This window comes from Zea mays, chromosome 9 (assembly GCF_902167145.1).
Source record: "Zea mays cultivar B73 chromosome 9, Zm-B73-REFERENCE-NAM-5.0, whole genome shotgun sequence".
NCBI lineage: Eukaryota > Viridiplantae > Streptophyta > Magnoliopsida > Poales > Poaceae > Zea > Zea mays.
Window position 1 is genome coordinate 75188816 of NC_050104.1, and position 11838 is coordinate 75200653.

The following is an 11838-nucleotide window of genomic DNA, read 5'->3' on the forward strand; positions in this document are numbered from 1 at the left end:
AATGAGGATACAGTTACCGAACTTGTCGAGTGATTATATGCATCTACAGGGTTGTCCAAGGTCCTTAGGACAAGGACAACTATAGGTGGGCCTAATACCTTGGGAGGTTCTGTCACAAATGCAAGAGTTAAAGCAGAAATTGAAAATAACGTTAAACTGAGCGAGACAATGACAAATCTTTAGGATAGATGCTTCGACTTTCCTACTCACCCCTTCTACCAAAGATATTCTCGGAGCCCTTGAACATATTGAAAAAGAAATTGATGTCCTCGACGAAGTCATAACTGGGCACGGTGATTTCTGTGCACTGGTGGCTTCTCGTGGAACGGTTGCAGCTTTCATGAAGGTCGGATGCAATAATGTGAGAGCCGTCAACAGGCCAAACTTCGGCATGTCGCCATCTGACCTAAATGATATTCCAGCCAAAGCCCAGAGCATAGGCAACATATTTATAACCCAAATCTGGGTGAAGGGCGACCGAGAGCTGGCTGGGGACAAAGCTCGAAACCTGCTCAACAAGGTATAGAAAATTTCTTTACCGTTAGTCTTTTATTTTATATTTTTCCTTACCATGTTTCTCATTACCCTTGCCTTTGTCATTCTTCAGGATGATGGTGCCAAAAGCTGATGAGTCGAAGCTAGTTCCGAAGCGCTGAAGAAGACCTTAGAAGCTCCTTTTGCTAACATCTATAGAAACACTTTTGAAATTCTTTGTACAAGATAGTGTATTATTTGACAAAGAGTTGTAACTGAAAGTGAACAAATTATTATAAATGTTTGTAAATGCTTCGTAATGCTACTTTACCTTTCATTTGTATGTCATCTGCTTTGCTGTGGACGAAACCAACACTTGTAGCTTTTTGAACCGGAGGCGAAAAACACCTTCCTTTCTTTTCGTTCACATCGAAGCATCTTTCGTATACTACAAAGTTTCCTTTGAGACGAAGCATCTTCGTATGCAACGAAGTTTCATTTGAGATGAAGCATCTTCGTATACAACGAAGCATTTTCTCATTGAAGGCAGGAATCCCCGCTTTTCCTTTTAATGATTCATACTTTATGTGATGATGATGAACCTACGAATGCCTAATGTATGCTTGTATGAATGCAAAAGATGATGTGATGAAGTGTGCAAATGTATGCTGAAGATAAAAAAACTCACACGAATACACACCCAGACTCTGCATCTCCTTAGGAACGACATTGGAGTCTCTTCACCTTTTACTTAGGTGGTATTTCAGCTCTGCATTCCCTTAGGAACGACTTTGGAGCTAAGCTCTACATCCCCTTAGAAACGACTTTGGAGCTTCTTCACCTTTGACTTAGGTGGCATTGAAGCTTTGCATCCCCTTAGCAATGACTTTGGAGCTTCTTCACCTTTTACTTAGGTGGCATCTTAGCTCTGCATCCCCTAAGGGATGACTTTGGAGCTTCTTCATACTTTTTTACACTCGATGGTGTAATCCCAGATTTTACATTTTACATGTGGGGGAATTTGGCCCTTGTATTGCACAGGGCTGCGCAAGAAAAAATGAAAATTACAACCCATGGCCCCATTAAAAACCTTTCTCCCCTCTCGAAAGGAAAAGGGTGCCATAGGGAAAAAATAAGAAATTACAAGATTTACACATAGTATCTTCAGAGTTCATCTGCATTCCATGACCTTGGAATGTCATTGACATCCATGTCTTTCAACCTGTATGATCCAGGTCTTGACGAAGATACCACCAAGAAAGGACCTTCCCACTTAAGTTGAAGCTTCCCCACTGTATCCGGGTTGGCAACCCCTTGAAGCACTAAGTGCCCTAGTTTGATGTTCTTCAGTTTTACCTTCCGATCACACCATTTAATTGTTTCGGCCTGATACTTGTTGATGTGCTCTACTGCCTGAAGTCTGGTCCCTTCTATGGTGTCTTTTATTATTTTGCAATCCTCTTCATCTTCTGCCGAAGCTAAAGTCCTTATTGAACCCGTTCTTGCTTCTTCTGGTGTTATTGCTTCATCACCAAACAAAAGCTTAAACGGGGTAAATCCTGTTGACCTTGAGACAATAATATTGTGGTCCATACCACTTTTATCAACTCATCTAGCCACTTTCCTCTGGGATGATTAAAGACTGACTTTATTATCCCTATTATTATGATTCCATTAGCTCGTTCTACCAGTCCATTTGATTCTGGATGTCTCACTTATGCAAAGTGTATTTTTGTACCAATCTGGTCACAAAAAGCTTTGAACGTTTCAGCATCAAATTGAGTTCCGTTATCAACCGTGATAGCCTTCGACACACCAAAGCGGCAAACAATATTCTGCCAAAAGAACTTCTGGACTGTGGCTAAAGTTATTATAGTAGGGGTATAGCTTCGATCCACTTCGAGAAGTACTCCACTTCTACCACAACATATTTCAAATTTCCTTGCGCTGGTGGAAGCGGGCCTAGAAAATCTAGGCCCACCTTTGCAGTGGCCAAGTGGGCTGAATTAGTTGGGTTAGAGACGAAAGTTGTTTCTGGTCTCTGGCATTCTTCTTGCAGTTTTCACATTTTTGAACCAAATCCGCTGCATCGGAAGCTGCCTTCGGCCAATAAAATCCTTGCCTAAAATCCTTTCCCAGTGAAGGCCTAGACCCAATATGAGCTCCACACAATCCTGCATGTATCTCCTTCATCAGCTCTTGACCTTCGGTTCTAGACAAACATTTTAGTAATGGAGATCAGACTCCTTGTTTGTACAATCTCCCTCTATGATTACATAGGGTCTTGTCCTTGCTTCCATTCTTTTGTTTTAAGTTTCGTCATTCGAAAGACAATTGCCTTGCAAGAACGATATAATCTCAGTCCTCCAATCTTCGCTGTGCACTAGCGAGATTGTAAGCACTGCTCTCTTCATGATCTCGACTGAAGGTGATTTTATTGTTTCAAAAAATACTTCCAAAGGTAATGGAAGCCCCTGTGCCGCTAACTTAGCTATAAGTCTGCATATTCATTTTCTCCTCTTGGGATATTCTTTACAGAGAAACCTTTGAAAGAGGCTTCCATCCTTCGAACTATGTCCAGATACTTCTCGAGCTTTGGGTCTCTTGCTTTACTGCTTTCGTCAACGTGGCCCAAAATGACTTGTGAGTCAGATTTTAGGATTGCCCTTCTTATTCACATTGGCTTAAGTTTCTGAAGCCCCAAGAGAAGGGCTTCGTACTCTGCAATGTTATTTGTGCAGTTGAAGTCCAACCTTGCTACACAACAGGTTTTGATTTTAGACGGTGAAATTAGAACGACAGCTACTTCTGCGCGAAGGTTCCCCATGACCCATCACAAAACATTGTCCAAGCTTCATCATCTTTTGTTCTTTCTTTGTCCTGAGCCCCTGGCGTTCAATCAGTAATGAAGTCTGCTAACACTTGAGATTGGATCGAAGATCTATGAACATATTCAATAGTGAATTCATTTAGCTCTGCAACTCACTTTCTAACTCTTCCTATGGTTTCTCTGTTTCTCATTATATCCTTGAGAGGTTGTGAAGAAGGTACCATGATATGGTACGTCTAGAAGTAATGCCGAAGCTTTCTGGAAGCCATCAGTACGGCATATAGTACCTTCTCTAACTCTGTGTAATTTTTCTTTGATGGGATAAGTACTTCGGAGACGGAGTACACTGGTACTTGCTTCTTTGCTTGGCCATCCTGCTTTTCTTGCACCAGCGCTAGACTTACTGCAGCGTGGGAAGCAACTACATACAACAACAATGGAGTTCCTAACGAAGGTGGGGTTAAGGTTGTTAATTTTATCAAATACTGCTTCAGTTCTTCAAAGGCTTTTTGTTGAGTTGGTCCCCATTGGAAGACTTTGGCTAACTTTAGTACTTCGAAGAATGGCAAGTTCCTCTCTGCTGATCTTGAAATGAATCTATTCAATGATGCTAGCCTTTCTGTCAACCTCTAGGCACCTTTTCATGACTTTGGTGCCTCCATCCGAAGTATGACTTCTATCTTGCTTGGGTTTCCTTCGATGCCCTTTGTTGATAACAAACAACCAAGAAATTTTCCCTTCTTCACTCCGAAGACACATTTTTCTGGATTCAACTTGAGACCAGCCCTTCTGAAATTAGCAAATGTTTCTTGCAAATCAACAATGTGATTTTCTTGCTTCGTGCTTTTGACTATGATATCATCAACATATGTCAGCACATTCTTGCCGATTTGCGAGTAGAGGACTTTGGCAGTCATCCTGCTGAAGCTTCCTACAGCATTCTTAAGCCCCTCGGGCATCCGAAGGTAGCAGTAGGTCCCACTAGGGGTTATGAAGCTTGTCTTGGGCTCGTCTTCTTTCTTCATCCAAATTTGATGGTAGCCTGAATAACAATCCAATAGGCTCATTAGCCCTGAAGTAGCTGTTGCATCCACCAGAGAGTCTATTCTAGGTAAATGAAACTCATCCTTCGGACACGCCTTATTAAGATATGTGAAATCAATGCACATTCTCCACTTTCCATTAGCCTTCTTAACCATTACAGTATTGACCAGCCACTCTGGATATGTTACCTCTCTGATTACTTGGGCACTCAGAAGCCTTTTGACCTCGTTTCGTGCACCTTCGGCTTTGTCATCGGACATCTTTCCAAAGCTTCAGCTTTCTTGGCCTGATAGTCGGATCTACATTAAGTGAATGCTCGATGACATCTCTGTTGACACCATAAAGATCATTGGTTGACCATGCAAAGACATCCTTGTTGTTGAACAGAAACCTCAACAGGGTTTTTTCTTGTTCATCAGGCAGTTGTGATACAAGCAACACCTTTTGCTCGGCTATGTCCTCGCATAGAAGCATGGGCTTCGGTTGGTCTGCTGAGGCAACCTTATCTCTTTTGTGTTTGTACTGTTGATGAGCTTCGGCTTCATCTATGTTATGGATAGCCTTTGAATCTATCCAAATCCCTTCAGCCCTTCTAGCAGCCTCGACTCCAATGCACAACTATGGGGCCTTGGTCTGATGATATCTTCATGCATAGATATGCTGGATGAAGTATTGCTTCGAAGGCATTCAATGTTCCTTGCCCAATGATTGCATTGTAAGGATACTCCATATCAACAATATCAAAGACAACTTGCTCTGTCCTTGTATTGTGAACATAGCCGAAGGTAATCGGCATAATTATCTTGCTAAGTGCCACTATCTCCCTTCCTCCGAAGCCACAGAGGGGGTGTGTCGCATCATGTATCTTGTCATCCTGCTCTTGCATTTGCCCGAAAGCTTTTGCAAAGATGATATCTGCTGCACTGCTTGTGTCTACAAGGACATTGTGAACCAGAAACCCCTTGATGACATAGGATATAATCATTGCATCATCGTGAGGATAATCCTTGAGCTGAAGGTCTTCCTGGGAGAAGGTGATTGGTATATGAGACCACTTGGACTTGATGAAGGGTCCTTGCACTCCAACATGATGTACCCTTCTATGTGCTTCCTTCATCTGCTTCTTATTGGCTGGTTCAGAACTTTAGCTGCCTGTGATTGGGAGCACCAGCTTCGTAGCCGAAGGTGCCACCGCTTGGTTGCCTTGCGAAGCCATTGTCGCAGTCATGGAAGTGGGTTCACTGGAGGTGGGCGCCAATATTGGTCACTTGTTCTCAAATACTGTAGGTCAAGAACAAGACAACACAATTGGTAATTATTATGGACCTTCGTCTTCCGAAGCATTATCTCCACATGGGTATAATGCTCATCAGACGAAGATAAAGAAGGACATACCTTCATCATTTAATATGTGAATAGGAATGCAAAAGGATGAAGACAGTAATTGTATCTCGTTAATTCATTCATATTTGCATCCCATGATACACATATGAATATTAACAAAATTAATATTACATTGATACCTTCGGCTTGCTTGAAGGTGAAGACGCGAGAGAGTGATTACAATTCAGCATGAACAGTACGGTGGTACTGTTCACCTATTTATAGGTGCGAGACACAGCCCGGGTAAAATTACATTCATGCCCTTGAACATTTGTAAATAGACAACTTAGATTACTAGGGTCTATCTAGTCTTTTCCTTCTCTGCTTGATCTGAGTCGAAGCTGACGGTAGCTTCGGCGTTTCGACATTGTTGCTTCTACGCAAGGTCTTCGTCTTGAGAACCTTTGGCAGAAGGAGGGCGGACCTCTGTATCATTTTGTCGAAGGTGTCTTTGTCTTGAGGACCCTCGGCAGAGAAGAATACCCCCAACACTCTCTGGATACAAATACTACCTGGACATTCTAGACGACTTCTCCCATTTCCTATGGACTTTTCCACTTCGGCTGAAGTCCGACACATTCACCACCCTCATCCACTTCTTCTCTTGGGTCTCTACCCAATTCTGTCGCCCGGTCCATGCCCTCTAGTGTGATAATGGTCGCGAGCTGAGTTCGACAACAACGCCTCTCGCTCCTTCTTCCTCACCCATGGCGTTCAACTACGTCTCTCGTGCCCCGACACCTCTTATGAGAACAGCCGGGCCAAACGCATCATTCGCACCACTACCAACATGATCCGCTGCCTTCTCTTCCAGGTGTCTCTCACTGTCGGCTAGTGGGCAGATGCCCTGCGAACACAAGGTTGACTTGTCTCTTGTGGTTCGGGTTGATGATGAGTGATTGTCAACGGGTAGCACTCTGGGGTAGTCAGTGGACTGACCAGAGTGTGAGATTATGCTTGTGCAACAATGTCGATCGAATTGTGGTGTGCAGGTGTGGAACACAGGAATGCTGGTCGATGGCTGAGGTGAAGGTCATGCGGGCTCGTGCTGATGGACCGGGAGCGGTGAAGGGCGGGTGATGGGTCTTGACTGACGGATCAGAGCAGCCAGGTGACCAACCGCGGTGGCTGACACCTGGGACACACACTTGTGCTAGGACGTGGTGGAGTGGACCGTGTTGCCGGCGTGGTCGAGGACTGGCGGGACACGCGTCTGATCATGGAGGACGTGCACGAGGTGCGGTGCTCACGGCAAGTTTGGTGGTTTAGGCTTCAAAACCACCCAGCGCTACGGATGGCGGGTTTTGCTGAGTTTGGGCCTCAAAACTCAGTGGTGGTGGTTCCAGAGGGAAACGGTGGTGGCACGCGGCGTGATCGCGGAGGGTGCGTCAAGGCGAAGCACCTCCGTGTGAAGGACGTGGTCGTTGGATCGAAAACCTAGGAGTTGGTCCATTTCGCCCTCGGTGGAGTGAATAAGCTCTACGTAAATAGGGGTAGTTTAGAAAGTGAGAATAACCCTCTATAAATAGAGGGGAGGGCTGGTTAATTCAGTATCCCTTGGCTGCCATTTGTTTTGATCACTCATTCTAGAGCTCCTAGTTTTCTCTCTAGGTAAACACCAGTTGAGTCGAGGGTTCCGCAATGATTTTGTACTTCGACTGTGTTCTTGATTTTCAAGTTTAATCAAAGGAAGTGTCGCCGATCTAGCCCACAGGGCTCTTTGGCTTCAAATCTCAGTTTGCACCCTTGCTGGAATTTCTGAAGTTTTATAGTCTTGATTTCTCCTTTTCCCCGATCTTGTGTGTTGGTGAAAAATCTTTGATTCCTTTGAGAGGATTTGGTTTGGGAATTGATTGGTGGTGAGTTGCACTCTTCGGACCACTGCATACACCTAGTTGTGGCATATTTTGGTCGCGATTTGAGAAAAACTCACATTGAACTCGTTCTAGAAAACCCCAACAAAACCCCAATTTCTGGCTGTAATTTTAAATCTGCGGGCGATTCACAAGTCGGATTGAGCTCAAAATTTGGAGAGATCTTGGAAACATATTTTCTCAGGTGTGTGTAAAATTTCATCTCAATCGGAGTTCGTTTGGTTCAGTTTTGAATTCAAGAACAGAATTTCGTACTACTGAAAACAACAATTGTTGACGATACTGTATTGGACCGTTTTAGACTTTTTGGTGTCCGATTTGTGATTCGTTTGTTTTGCTGGTCTCATGTGAGTATTAGGAACATTTTGTAATCATGAGATCACACGTTCGCTGATGTGTTTATGATTTGAGCACTTGCTTCATCTCAATTAAAGTGAAGTGTTAATTTTTAGTGTTTGGAAGCAAAAAATCATATTGGCTCCCATTCACCCCCCTCTGGTTGCCTTACCGGTCCTACAGGCCCTGCACACCGCCACACATCTCCTCAACCGCCTCCCCTCGAAGGTGGTGAGCCACCCACTCCCCATTTTGCCTTGTATGGCGTAGCCCCCTCCTACAACCAACTTCATGTGTTCGGCTGTGCCTGCTATCCCAACACTTCCTCCAACGCTCCCCATAAGCTATCTCCTCGCTCCACTCGCTGCCTCTTCCTTGGCTACTCCCCGGACCACAAGGGGTATCGCTGTCTTGGCCTTGCCACCTACCGCATACTCATCTCCCGTCACGTCGTTTTTGACGAAGACGTGTTTCCCCTTGCTGGCTCCTCCCCACCCACCGATCTCGACTCCCTCCTTGAGTCCGATCAGGTTCCCCCTTCGATCTCGTCTCCACAGACCACAAGGGGTATCACTATCTTAACCTCGCCACAAGATGATCTCGGATGACTCCCTCGACCGCTATAAGGCCCATTGGGTCCTTCAAGGCTTCACCCAGCGCCCCGGAGTGGACTATGACAAGACCTTCCGCCCCATCGTCAAGTTCGCCACCATTCGAACCGTCCTCTCCCTCGCCCACTCCCAGGACTGGGCGATCCATCAGCTCGACATCACGAATGCCTTCCTCCATGACACTCTGACGGAGACTATTTACTGCAGCCATCCCATCGGCTTCGTCGACGTCGCTCGTCCGGACCTGGTCTGCTGACTGAACCGCTCCCTGTACAGCCTCAAGCAGGAGTCGTGGGCATGGTACAGTCGCTTTGCCTCCTACTTGGCCTCCATCGGCTTCATCGAGGCCAAGTCAGACACCTCCCTATTCATCTACCACGCGGCGACGACCTCGTCTACCTCCTGCTCTACGTCGACGACATTGTGCTCATGGCATCCACCGTCGACCTCCTACAGCGCATGATCGTCGCCCTTCAGCGGGGAGTTCGTGATGGACCTAGGCCCCTCCACCACTTCCTCGGCATTATCGCTGAACGCCGGCACCAGGGTCTTTCCCTTCACCAGCGCCAGTACGTCATCGACATCCTGGAGCGGACCGGCATGTCCGACTGCAAGCCCTTCTCCACGCCTGTTGACACTCATGTGAAGCTCTCTAAGGATGACGGGCCCGACGCTACGTCTTACCGGAGCCTGACCGGCGTGCTCCAGTACCTCACCTTCTCCCGGCTCGACATCGCCTACGTCGTCCAGCAGGTGTGCCTGCATATGCACACCCCGCGGGAGCTCATCTCGCCGCTCTCAAGCGGGTCCTGCGCTACCTCTGCATCTCCCTTGACTATGGCCTCCTACTGCGACCATCCTCGACGTCGGAGTTCGTGGTCTACACCGACACTGACTAAGCCGGCTGCCCCGACACGCATCGGTCCACTTCCGGCTACGTCGTGTTCCTGGGCATCAACCTTGTCTCCTGGGCCACCAAGCGCTAGCCCGTCGTCTCCCGCTCCAGCGCTGAGGCCGAGTACCGTGCTGTGGCCAACGGCGTGTCGGAGACCTCCTGGATACGACAGCTAATCCATGAGCTCCACATCCCCGTTCAGCGCGCCACCGTCGTCTACTGCGACAACGTCAACGCCGTCTACCTCTCCACCAATCTCGTGCAGCATCAACCCACTAAGCATATGGAGATCGACCTACACTTCATCCGCGAGCATGTCGCTATAGGTGATGTTCGGGTTCTCAGCGTCCCCACCACGTTGCAGTTCGCTGACATCTTCACCAAAGGGTTACCGTCGAGTGTATTTTTAGACTTTCGATCCAGTCTCAACATCTGTATAGGATAGAGTTACGACTTCGGGGATGTTAGAATACCCGTTTAGGGTTTGGGGTTTTCCCCGTATAATTACCGTCTCACTCATTTGTAATAGGTCTGGTCCAGTTAACTCAAGTCTATTAATACAACATCCAACCCTAATCCAGGGTTAGGGTTTCCCATATTCTCTCTCCAAGTGCTTATGGTACTGAAAAAATGGCCGAAATAGAAACAACAACCGTACAAAGACTTATACATTAACTCATTGATTTATGCCTAGCTAGTTAATTAGTTAAGGAGAAGCCATGGTACAACTATTGAGTTAATTATAACTCGACTTAAACCTAACCAGCCCACTAATAGTCTGTCTAACAATTTGTCTGACACAATGCCTATGCCCAGTAGTATCATTTTTAATTCTTAAATCTTGGGCCACGAATTTTGTGTAATTTCTATTTATTGGAATCATCTTAGTATCACTGTTACGCATAAAGCCTAAAGTTTTATCTCTCAGCACTGCGCTTTACACATTTGAGACAGTTTCCTTCTAAGTCATATAAAGTTTATCATTATTGAGTACATAAGATACATGAAAATAATTCTTCTCAGCACTGCACTTTACTCATTCTTCATTGCAATTCACGACTTGGTACTTCGCTTCTCTTATTCAAAAAGGCTTATATGAAAAATGCCATTGATCATGCTAGAAGTGGATCCTCCATTTCAAGAGATTCTTTTCTTCTTCAATTGTTACCCTGGTTGGTAATGGGTATAATACTTTATTTTGGACAGATCAGCGGGTGGATGGGTCTCATATCCAAGATTTTGCCCCTGCTGTTGTGGCTAATATTGGGAAACGAGCTATTTCTTCCAGAACGGTGGCCCATGCTCTTGAAAACTGGCAGTGGGTCAGCGATATTGAGACCCCTCTTAATTTGTCTGGGCTGCAGCAATATCTAAACCTTTGGGACGCATTAAAGGGAGTGGTGCTCACTCAGGAGGCTGATAGACATGTGTGGATTCATTCTTCCTCTGGATAGTTCTCTTCTAATTCGTATTATAAGGCTTTCTTCATAGGTTCGATTACTTTTGAACCATGGAAGAGGTTATGCAAGACTTGGGCTCCACCCAAATGCAAATTTTTTCTTTGGTTGGCAATAAGGAATAAATGTTGGACAGCTGATAGACTGCAGAAAAGAGGGTTGGATCATTGTGAGGTTTGTCCTTTATGTGATCAGCTGGAAAATATCCAACACCTCCTTTGCACTTGCATTTTTGTGTGGCAATTTTGGTACTACATTTTTTCTTCGTTGAGGATGGCTAATCTTTCTCCTGCCTCTAATGAGTCCGCTTTTGCTGACTGGTGGGTGAAGGTGAGTAAGCAAGTGCACAAATCCAAAAAAAGAGGCTTTAACAATATCATCATCTTGGGGGCTTGGTGTTTATGGCTTCATCGTAATAAGGCGGTTTTTGATGGTGTCAGACCTTCCATTAATGGAATAAAGACAGTTTTTTTTTGGATGAAGTTGAGTGCTCGAAGCTTGCCGGTGCTAGACATCTTGAGGCTTTGGGTCCTGGTGCTGCAATTTTTAGGTCAAGGATTCTTTTGGGTGATTAGTGAAGAGCAGTTGTGTGTGGTCTGCTGGCACTTTTTGCTGTTGGTCTCCTTTTGCGTACTGCTGTTTTCATGCGCATAAGGAGGCTGCAGTTCTGTGCGCAGCAAGAGTTGGTGGTCTTGTGTTTTGTCTATTTTGTCATTGTACTTTGGTCCATTTTGGACTGTTTTTTATCTTAATTTAACGATGCGTAGCTTTCCTGCGCGTTCACGAAAAAATACCAAATGTTCAATCAACCCGCTGCAGTTCTCTCGAACATCAGCCCTTACTCCAAAAATTGCTTCGATTACCAAAATTGAATTTCTGTTGATATCTAATTCACTCCCAGTAACCACATCAATCAAATAATCATGATGGCATT